This window comes from Taudactylus pleione, unplaced genomic scaffold (assembly GCF_031769625.1).
Source record: "Taudactylus pleione unplaced genomic scaffold, aTauple2 ptg000642l, whole genome shotgun sequence".
NCBI lineage: Eukaryota > Metazoa > Chordata > Amphibia > Anura > Myobatrachidae > Taudactylus > Taudactylus pleione.
In genome coordinates, this window is record NW_028285044.1 from 4,721,010 (window position 1) to 4,731,158 (window position 10,149).

The 10,149-nt window shown below is 46.6% G+C and overlaps 1 pseudogene; it reads right to left on the reverse strand.

The window, feature by feature from the left end:
• The window catches only part of LOC148479026 (uncharacterized), a 45,047-nt pseudogene extending 42,104 nt beyond the window's left edge, over positions 1–2,943 (reverse strand).
• Between the last annotated feature and the right edge of the window lie 7,206 nt (positions 2,944–10,149).

The window sequence follows — 10,149 nt, forward strand, 5'->3', positions numbered from 1 at the left end:
AATGCTGCACTCCAAAACCCCAATTCTGCACTTTTTTCCACCTGCTACATTGCATTGACTTTCCACCTAGGCAGAAAGTCTTTCAAATTGAATACGACGATACTTTTCCCGCCTGCTTTTTTTCACCTGTTACATTGCATTGACTTTCCACCTAGGCAGAAAGTCTTTCAAATTGAATATGACGATACTTTTCCACCTGGCGAAATGACATCATCGGCGAAACTTCTTCGACGATTCCGGCTTTTCGCTCCAAATTGAATACAGCTCTAAATCGGGAATTTACCATTATTCGTTTTGCTAAATTCGGTCATTTTACACTCAAATCGGGGACTTGATAGAAGTTTTAAATGCACCACCTCCTGAGCTGCGAGTTGCCATCCAACATACACAAATCAGTGTCATTTGTGTATGTTTTGTAATGAAACCTGTGTTTTTAGGGTTTATTTTTAAGAAAAAATTATCCCCCCAAAAGGATAACCAGCCCCTGACTGGTCAGCCAGGCCTGGTTCCAAAAATTATGGGGACATAACTAGTAAGGTTCCACCATAATTTAGGAACCAGCACCAGGCTGCAGGGCCAGTCCTGGTTTTAAATATAGGGGAAAAAAATGCGTATGGTTCCCCCTATATTTAAAAGCAGCACCGGACCCAAAACAACTGGGATGTAATGCCACAGCCCAGAGATCCGATTACCGAGTCTCCAGGGCCAAAGCATTCTCACCTCAAGTCAGTCAGGCCAAGCCGGGGAGGTGGGGACCTCATAGAAAAAGGGGTCCCTCCTCTCCCGAACCCCAGGCTTAGTCTGAAGCTTTGGGCTCTTCCCCGCACCCCTGGAGCAGTGGGTGCGGGGGTAACAAAGAGTAGAATAGTAGAAAACTATTGTATTTTGCAGTGGGACTACAGGTGCCAGCATGCCTGCCTTTTGGCACTTGTGGAACTACAAGTGCCAGCAGGTGGCTGGCACCCGTACCCCCACTGTAAAATAAATAGTTAAATAAATACATAACACACACACACACTGTGACTAGTAAAGCTTGATTACACACATAAATCAATCACACATACTTACCTGTACCAGTCGGTCTGTTCCCTTGTCCAAGTAGAATCCTTGAGGTATGACCTGCAACAAAGATCGTATACTCACCTGATCCTCGCACTGGTCTCCGTAGGATCCCAGGGGTTCTTGGCAAAAAAATAACAACCTTCCCCGATACCAAACGGACTAGTATTGGTATGTGTCTTGTCACACATACCACTACTATGCGAATGCCAGCTGCCGGGACGTTGCGAGGTTTCCCACATCCCGCCAGCCAATCAGAGGCTGCTTCACATCTAGCGCCCTTTCATTGGCTGGAACCCACGTGTGATTGGCAGGAAGTGCTATCTGCCAATCACACACAGGACAGGCAGTCCCAGATGGAGGTTTTTCATCCCCCTTGGGAATGCCAGTCCTGACTGCGATTGAGAGTGTGCTTCCAGTGGGAAGTCACTCCTCTGCCTTTTGGGCAGCCCTACATTGCTTCTAGGGGCTACAGCCAATGCAGTCCCTAGAATTCAGTGTTTTGCGCATGCGCGATCCCATTACCACTTGTGTGCAGTCGTCGGTCACCCTTCCGGACATTAAAAACCACTTTCATACCTCTCCGGTGCCTGTCCAGACTAGCTCTGAGGTCCGCTCGTGCTGTGTAACACTCCAGGATAGCACAGAGGTCTGCTCACACTGCACATTACTCCCGGCTGGTGCTGAGGTCTATTTGTCCTGCTTTGGCCCCAAGCCCTCAGTGTCCTGTCACTGAGCATGGAGATGGCTCTCCGCAGCCCCTTGCTCATAGCGTCTTCCCAGCATGATGGAACACCAGAGTTCCTTTCTAAACAATAGCATGGGCACAGCCATGTTGGACTCTGTCACTTGATGCTCTTCCTCCACTCAGAGTGCTCCCCCAATCCCTGGGAATCCACCCTTATAATTTCCATTTCCTTACTGGCCTCTGTTGCCAGTACAATGTCACTTTTTGCTGAAGTTACAGCTCAGTGCTCCTTGGGCCATAGCCCACTTTGTAAACAAGTACTGTGATTCTGCTGGCCGTACACCACTTTGGGGCCAAGGACAATTCCATCTTGCACTACCTTTCATTTCTGCCACTGCTGTGTGGCAATGTTTCATAGATGTGCTTTAAACTGTGGTGTCTGTGTCGCTGTGCCACTGCTCTGTCGCTTACTACCCAGTCAGCTCACTGCAACCTTTGGCCAATAATGGTGAAAACAATATTATAAGCTGTGAGGTGGTCTAAATTTTACTGTAAGTAACTGGAAATTAATGTTATCGAAGTTAATAATACTCTAGGAACAAAACAAAACCCAATTTATGTGATTTTAGGTTTTTTTTGTCAATTTTTGTAAAAAATCCAAATCCAAAGCCAGTCCCTGTAGTTTGGCAAAACCAAATCCAAAGCCAGACGATGAATTAGAACCAAATCCAAATCCGGCAAAAATGATCCAGCGCACATCCCTAGTCCAAACCAATCAAGTTCATCAAGTCATCAACATTGGACTCATATCAATTAAGTGCTTCAATTCTTCAACATCTGCCTCAAGTTCTCAACCAATCAATTTCATCAATTCAACATCGGACTCATATTAATTAAGTTCTTCAATTCATCAACACCGGTCTCAAACCAATCAAGCTCATCAATTCTTCAAAATCAGACTCTTATCAATTAAGTTCTCCAATTCTTCAACATCGGTCTCAAACCAATCAAGCTCATCAATTCTTCAACATCGGATTCAAATCCATCAAGTTTTTCAAATCATCAACATCGGTCTCAAACTGTTCCAGCTCTCAATCCAGCATCATTGGTCCCAATTCGATTCTGCTCATTCATTCCGTATTATCATCTCCAGTTATTATTCCAACAATTCTTGTTCTCACCTTCAGGCTCATCATCCTCTACAGCTTCTCTACCTTCTAACAGCAATACATGAGGAAGTCCTAGCTCAAGCCACCCAAGTTTATTCACACCTCCCAAGTCTCCTTTTCAGCCTCCCATGCCTGTTCCAGACCAAACCAATCCTCATTCGTGACAGCTGGGACCTGGCTGGCCATGGACTGTATCATCCTCTCCATCCCGAATAGATAGCACAGGCAGCAGCAGCCCCCCTCATCTAAGAGGGTAGGAGCCACTGCTGTTTGCAGGTATTAAATATCTACAGGTTTGGACTAAAGCAGGGAATTGTGAGATGTGGCTAGTTTTATGCTCCTAAGTACAGATGTTGTGTATACTTGTTGCTTGTGCTTTGATGCCTTTTTTTAACATATTTACTGGCTCTAAAGGGGGCCATGGCAGTAAAACAATCACTGACACTTTGGGGTTTATGTATTAAGTAGTGAAAAGAGTGGAGAAGTAGACCAGTGGAGAAGTTGCCCATAGCAACCAATCAGCTTCTACCTATCATTTTATAGATTGTACTTGATTGAATGGTAAGGGCATCTTTTCAACTGGTCCATTTCTCTACTCTTATCACTGCTTGATACATCAACCTTTTTGTCATCTATGAGCACTCAAAACAACCCAGTTGGACCACTCAGCAAGAGAATCTTTTGCTAGTGTTACTCACTGAGAGGGGGGTAGGGAAACGTGTCCTAAATACCCCGGCCCGGGCTTGTCGGAGGTACCTGGGTCAGCTGCTAAGGGGTACATTGACCTCCAGTGCGGCCGCCACTGCATCCTGCCGGCTGCAGTTCACAGTTCAGCTGGGTGTTGTATAGCAGTGGTGGAGAGTAGAGTGTGTGAGACAAAGGACTGGACCAGCACAGCCAAATTGCAGTGGGAGCGACCGACCTGTATCAAGCTGGATATCAAGGGCCTGTACTTTTGCTCGCAGGTACCTGGTATACTGGGAATTCCAGACTCAGGGGTGCAGAGAGGGGGGGAAGCAGATATTAATTACCCAGATCAAATGCTAAAGGCGACATTCCTCCTTTGCAGCCCTGGTGAGGAGAGCAAATGGTCCCCTGTGCATCCGCTGGGGTCCCCTTTGCGGTCGCTGTCACCCTGGATTTGGCCATGCCCCCCATCAGTACCTGGGATTGTGCCAGCTCCCTATGGTCCTGCCCACAGAAGAAAGATTTAGGGGCCCAGACACTGATAATCTTGCGGAGACAAAAGTTTCAGCATGATTAATGAAATTCTAAGTAATATCCTATTTACTAAGGTCCTAACTAGGGGTGAGCGGGTTCAGATTTCTGAAATCCGAACCCCCCCGAGCCCCCCCTATCCGAGGCTGATCCGAGTCAGGCTCGACTTTTCCCGCCTGACTCGGATCTGAAATCGAGGCAAAACGTCATCATCCCGCCTTCCGGGTCTTGCGGGTTTTGGATCCTATATAAGGTACCCGCGTCAGCGCCATTTTCTCACTCGGCTGTGGACAGTGAAGAGGGAGGGTGGGAGTTAGGGCTGGATGGGCTGTGTAGTGTAGTGTAGTGTAGTGCAGAGTAGTGTTGTGCTGTGCTGTGCTGCGCTGTGCTGCTGTTGTCCATAAGGGCTGTGTCCACTACTTCAAAGTCCATAGGGGCTGGCTGTGTTGTGCTGTGCTGCTGTTGTCAATAGGGGCTGTGTCCACTACTTCAAAGTCCATAGGGGCTGGCTGGACTGTGTTGTGCAGTCAGTTGTCCATAGGGGCTGTGTCCACTCCAAAGTCCTGTGCAGTGTCCCAGTCCTAAAGGGGTGCTGTAGTGTTGTCCAGGGGGTGCTCTGTCCGTCAGGGGTGCTCCCCCCAAGTGCTAAAAAAAAATTATTTTTTCTGTGTTTGTGAATTGTGTGCACAGTAGCCGCACGTGCATCAACAAAGTAGTGCCAAGCGTGCGCCTGTGTCATAAGTAAAGGGCCGGCTGGCTTGACCGTTAAAGGGTGCTGTAACCCCCAGAGTACACTCCAAACCAAATAAAAAAATATTTTCTGTGTTTGTGAATTGTGTGCGCAGTAGCCGCACGTGCATCAACAAAGTAGTGCCAAGCGTGCGCCTGTGTCATAAGTAAAGGGCCGGCTGGCTTGACCGTTAAAGGGTGCTGTAACCCCCAAAGTACACTCCCAACCAAATAAAAAAATATTTTCTGTGTTTGTGAATTGTGTGCGCAGTAGTCGCACGTGCATCAACAAAGTAGTGCCAAGCGTGCGCCTGTGTCATAAGTAAAGGGCCGGCTGGCTTGACCGTTAAAGGGTGCTGTAACCCCCAAAGTACACTCCAAACCAAATAAAAAATGTTTTTCTGTGTTTGTGAATTGTGTGCGCAGTAGCCACACGTGCATCAACAAAGGAGCAGCGCCAAGCGTGCGCCTGTGTCCCATAAGTAAAGAGCCGGCTGGCTCATTTCTTAAAGGGTGGTGTAACCCACAAAGTGCTCTACTCTCCAGCAAAAATAAAAAAATATTTTCTGTGTTTGTGTGCGCCTTAGCCGCACGTATATATCAAATCGATATAACATAAATGGAGGACCAAACTTTCTCCGATAAAAATAAAATAGAGAAAGATCAAGAACCGCTTCCTCCTAGTGCTGAATCTGCTGCCACTAGTCATGACATAGACGATAACATGCCATCAACGTCGTCTGCCAAGGCCGATGCCCAGTGTCATAGTAGAGGGCACATACAATCCCAAATGGCAAAGTTCAGGAAAATGACCTTGAAAAAAACATTTAAATCATCTGAAGAGAAACGTAAACTTGCCAATATGCCATTTACGACACGGAGTGGCAAGAAATGGCTAAGGTCTTTCCCTATGTTCATGACTAGTGGTTCAGCTTCACATGACGATGGAAGCCCTCCTCCCACTAAAAAAATCAAAAGAGTTAAGCTGGCAAAAGCACAGTGAAGAAATGTGCGTTCTAAGAAGATATCACAAATCCCCAAGGAGAGTCCAAGTGTGGTGGTGGTTGCAATGCCTGACCTTCCCAGCACTGGACGGGAAGAGGTGGCTCTTTCCACCATTTGCACACCCCCTGCAAGTGATGAAAGGAGCACCCACAGTCCACTTGCTGATATGCAAATTGAAGATGTCACTGTTGAAGTACAACAGAATGAGGATACTGGTGTAGCTGGCGCTGAGGAGGAAGTTGGCGAGGAGGATTCTGATGGTGATGTGGTTTGTTTAAATCAGGCTCCGGGGGAGACAGTTGTTGTCCGTGGGATGAAAAAGCCCATCACGGTCATGCCTGGGCAGAAGACCAAACATTCCACCTCTTTGGTCTGGCAATATTTCTATCCAAATCCGGACAACAACTGTCTTGCCATATGTACCATATGTAAAGGTGAAATAAGTAGGGGTAGGGACGTTAACCACCTAGGAACATCCTCCCTTATACGGCACCTGCAGCGCGTTCATAAAAAGTTACTGTCAAGTTCAGAAACTTTGGCTAAGACCGTAAGCAGTCCAGGGACACCTAAATCCCTTTTTCCTGTTTTATCCAAGGAATCGGTGGATGAGGAGGATGAGGACGACATCTTGCCTCCGTAGAGCCAGTTTGTGCAGGGGCACATTAATTGCCAGCTTGTTTTGTGGGGGCCCAAACAAACCAATCATTTCAGCCACAGTCATGTGGCAGACCCTGGCGCTGAAATGATTGGTGTTATTAAAGTGTGCATGTCCTATTTATACAACATAAGGGTGGGTGGGAGGGCCCAAGGACAATTCCATCTTGCACCTCTTTTTTTTCTTTGCAGTATGTACTGTTTGGGGCCTAGTTTTTCAAACTGCCATCCTGTCTGCCACTGCAGTGTCACTCCTAGATGGGCCACGTGTTTGTGCCGCCCACTCATGTCGCTTAGCATAGTCATCCAGCTACCTCGGTGCAATCTTTTGGCCATAAAAACAATATTGTGAGGTGTGAGGTGTTCAGAATAGACTGGAAATGAGTGGAAATGAAGGTTATTGAGGTTAATAATTGCATAGGAGCAGAAAAACCCACAAATTCTGTGATTTAAGCTGTTTTTATGCTTTTTTTCAAAAAAATACAGATCCAAAACACAAAACCCAGAATCCAAAACACGGAAGGGTGGTTTTGGCAAAACCAATCCAGATCCAAAACACGAAGAAAGATCCAGATCCAAAACCAAAACACAAAATACGAAAAGTGGCCGGTGCACACCCCTAGTCCTAACGCAGGAGACATTGCAGATTTGTACTATTTATCAATCTCTAAATGTTTTTTAGATTCACTGGAACAGCTGCTTGTAGGAGCAGCTGCCTGGCTACAAGAAACAATTATAAGTAACAGCCTATTATCACACAATGATTAATTGACCTCTTAACCACTTGCCTGATATGGTTGCATCATTTGCAACCATACCAGTCTCCACGTTAACTGACATGGTCACAAATGATGCAATCTGTCAGTAGCGCACAGTGGCGCTCTCTCTGAATCAGGGCATTTTTTTTTCTGGCGCGGCCTATTGCGAGCGACCAGGATGATGATCGCGATGGTCAATACCATCGCGACCATCGGGCTTGCGACAAGACCCTTGTGGTAGGGTCTCGTGGCCGCAAGCCCCTGAGAAGCTTCTGGCACTAATAGAGCCAAAAGCTCTCCCACTGTCAGTGGGGCTGCCCACAAAAGGCAGGCGTTCGCATGGGAACGCCTCCGTTTGTGAAGCCACCCCCACACCATGCCTCCAAAACGGTGCTAGCTGTAGATCAAAATCGACAGCCGCCCCCTTTTGGTGCGAGCCCCGGAGCGACGGAGCGCCCGTCGCTAGCTGGGTCTCGCGCATGCGCACATCGGAGCTGGCTCCGGCGTGCGCATGCGCAGTGGCCTAACATCGACACGCTCGCCCAGTGGACCTCATTCAGAGCCGCTCGCAACAAGCGAGCGCTCACTCTGAATGAGGGAGGCCACTTTTTTTTTTAACCGGCCTCCCGGTCGCTCACTAAGCTGTGGGTGACCACCCACAGCTTATGCGAGCGGCCAGGTGATGGTCGCGACCATCACAACCATCGAGCTTGCGATGAGACCCTTGTGGTAGAATCTCATCTTCTGCAAGCCCCAGTGAGCTTCCAGCTCTAATAGCCAGAAGCTCACTACTGACATCACTGGTGATGTCAGTAGGGCCGCCCACAAATGGCAGGCGTTCCTCCAGGAACGCTTCCGTTTGTCCAGCCACCCCCCCCACCCTGCCTACAAAACGTTGCGAGCTGTCAATCAACATTGACAGCCCCGGAGTGAGTGAATTTCTCACACGCTATGGGGCTTGCACACGCGCTTGCGCATGCCGCATTTGCGCAATGCACAACCATCAACCCGCTTGCGAGCGCATAGCGCTTGCGAGCGGGGGTTGAATGAGGGCCAGTATGTGGCTGCTGGAAGATAATATTCATTCAGCCGCGATTAGCCAGTATGTGGCTGCTGGAAGATAATATTCATTCAGCCGCGATTAGCCAAATTTGTTATTTGTATTTAGCATTAGATTTTGGCTAACTCGAACAAACAGATGCATGGACGGATCAGATCCGTAATACATGCATCTACAGTATGTGTAAAAAAAATAAACACAGAAGAACGGACGGATCAGTGAGATCTGTCTGTGCTTCTATGTTTAAAAAAATTAAAACCTGTGTAAAAATGTAAAAGAACAACATAATCAACCTGGCACCCACTACTCCAAGGTAGCCGGGGATAATCTCGGGCTATCAGCCAAGGCTTGGGGTGCCCTGGAGAGGGAGACCCCTTTATTGGGGGGTCCCCAGCGCCCAGGGATCCCTGACCTGGGCTGACTAGTGGTCAGGGGTAATGCTTTGGCTGGGAGACCCAGTGAAAGGGTTCAACGGCTGTGGCATTACCCCCTCCCCACCCGCTAAAAAGAGTTTGGAGATGGTTATGGAATTTACAGGGAATCCCTACACATTTATTTTACCTGTATTTCAAGAACCAGGACCGGCTCAGAGCCAAGTGCTGGTTGCACTAAATACAGGGGACCCCCACGTCGTTTGTCCCCTGTATTTTGGCAACCGAGGCTGGTTCTGAATAGCCTGGTGCTGGTTTTGCTTAATACAGGGCACCCCTACATAATTTGTCCCCTATATTTAACACAACCAGTACTGGGTCTCCAAAGCCCGGTGTTGATTGTTCTTTTTTTTTTTTGGGGGGGGGGGGGCACGCCGTTTATTTATTTATTTTTTACACAGGTTTTCATTTTTTAAAACACAGAAGCACAGATGGATCTCACTGATCTGCCCGTGTTTCTGTGTTTATTTTTTTACACACATATGCATGTATCACGGATCTTCCTGATCCGTGCATGTATCTGTGTCGGTTGAGTTTTGAAACTCAAATAGTAAAAGGTGTTCTATATGAGATCTCTATTTGGGGTTTGTATTGGCATCTTTTACTGCCGATTTGCACTATTATCACCCGTTATGACAATGCCAATCTTTTGTAAATTTCAAGGTCCTATTGCTTTCTATGACAAAAGGCTGCCGAGTTGGATTGATGGTCTATTTGTCTGAAATCATATTACCGTCCGATTTGCGGGTGTTCTATGATGAGATTTATACATTGAATGTAGCAAAGTCGGCAGAGTTTAGCCTTTAGTATATAACTATATACCAAATATGCAGTTCACAGCCAATATTGCCGCATTTGGTGTCATTAGAGGTTAGTAAATTTACCCCTAAGTGTTTAAAAAACAACGACAATTTCAGAGCTGTTTCCGGAAAATAAAAATTAGATAAATAATTGATCTATACAGATGCTCATCCACCTTCAATAAGCTGCCTGTGAATACACAGAAACTTCACCTTTTTTCCAATAAAGTGCATGTGCAGAAAAAGAAAGTATAACACACGGGCGCTAATAGAATAAGTCCAGAGAGAGACACCATCTACCATATAATAAAACTCTTACACTTTGAATCATGTAAAAAAGTTGCCAAATCCGTTTGTATGTTCAGTCCCACATAAAGATTCCAATTGATGTTCCACGGGTCTTAGAAATTTCCTTTGACCATTCAATTAAGTACTTTGCACTTTCAAAAACATATAAACAGAAAAGAAACCACCACAATAGTGTAATATCCACAGGAAAAATACACAATTTATTTCCACAAAGCACTCACATTTAATGAATAAAAGCAGGCATATCAAAACTAATGTGATCCTCCTCC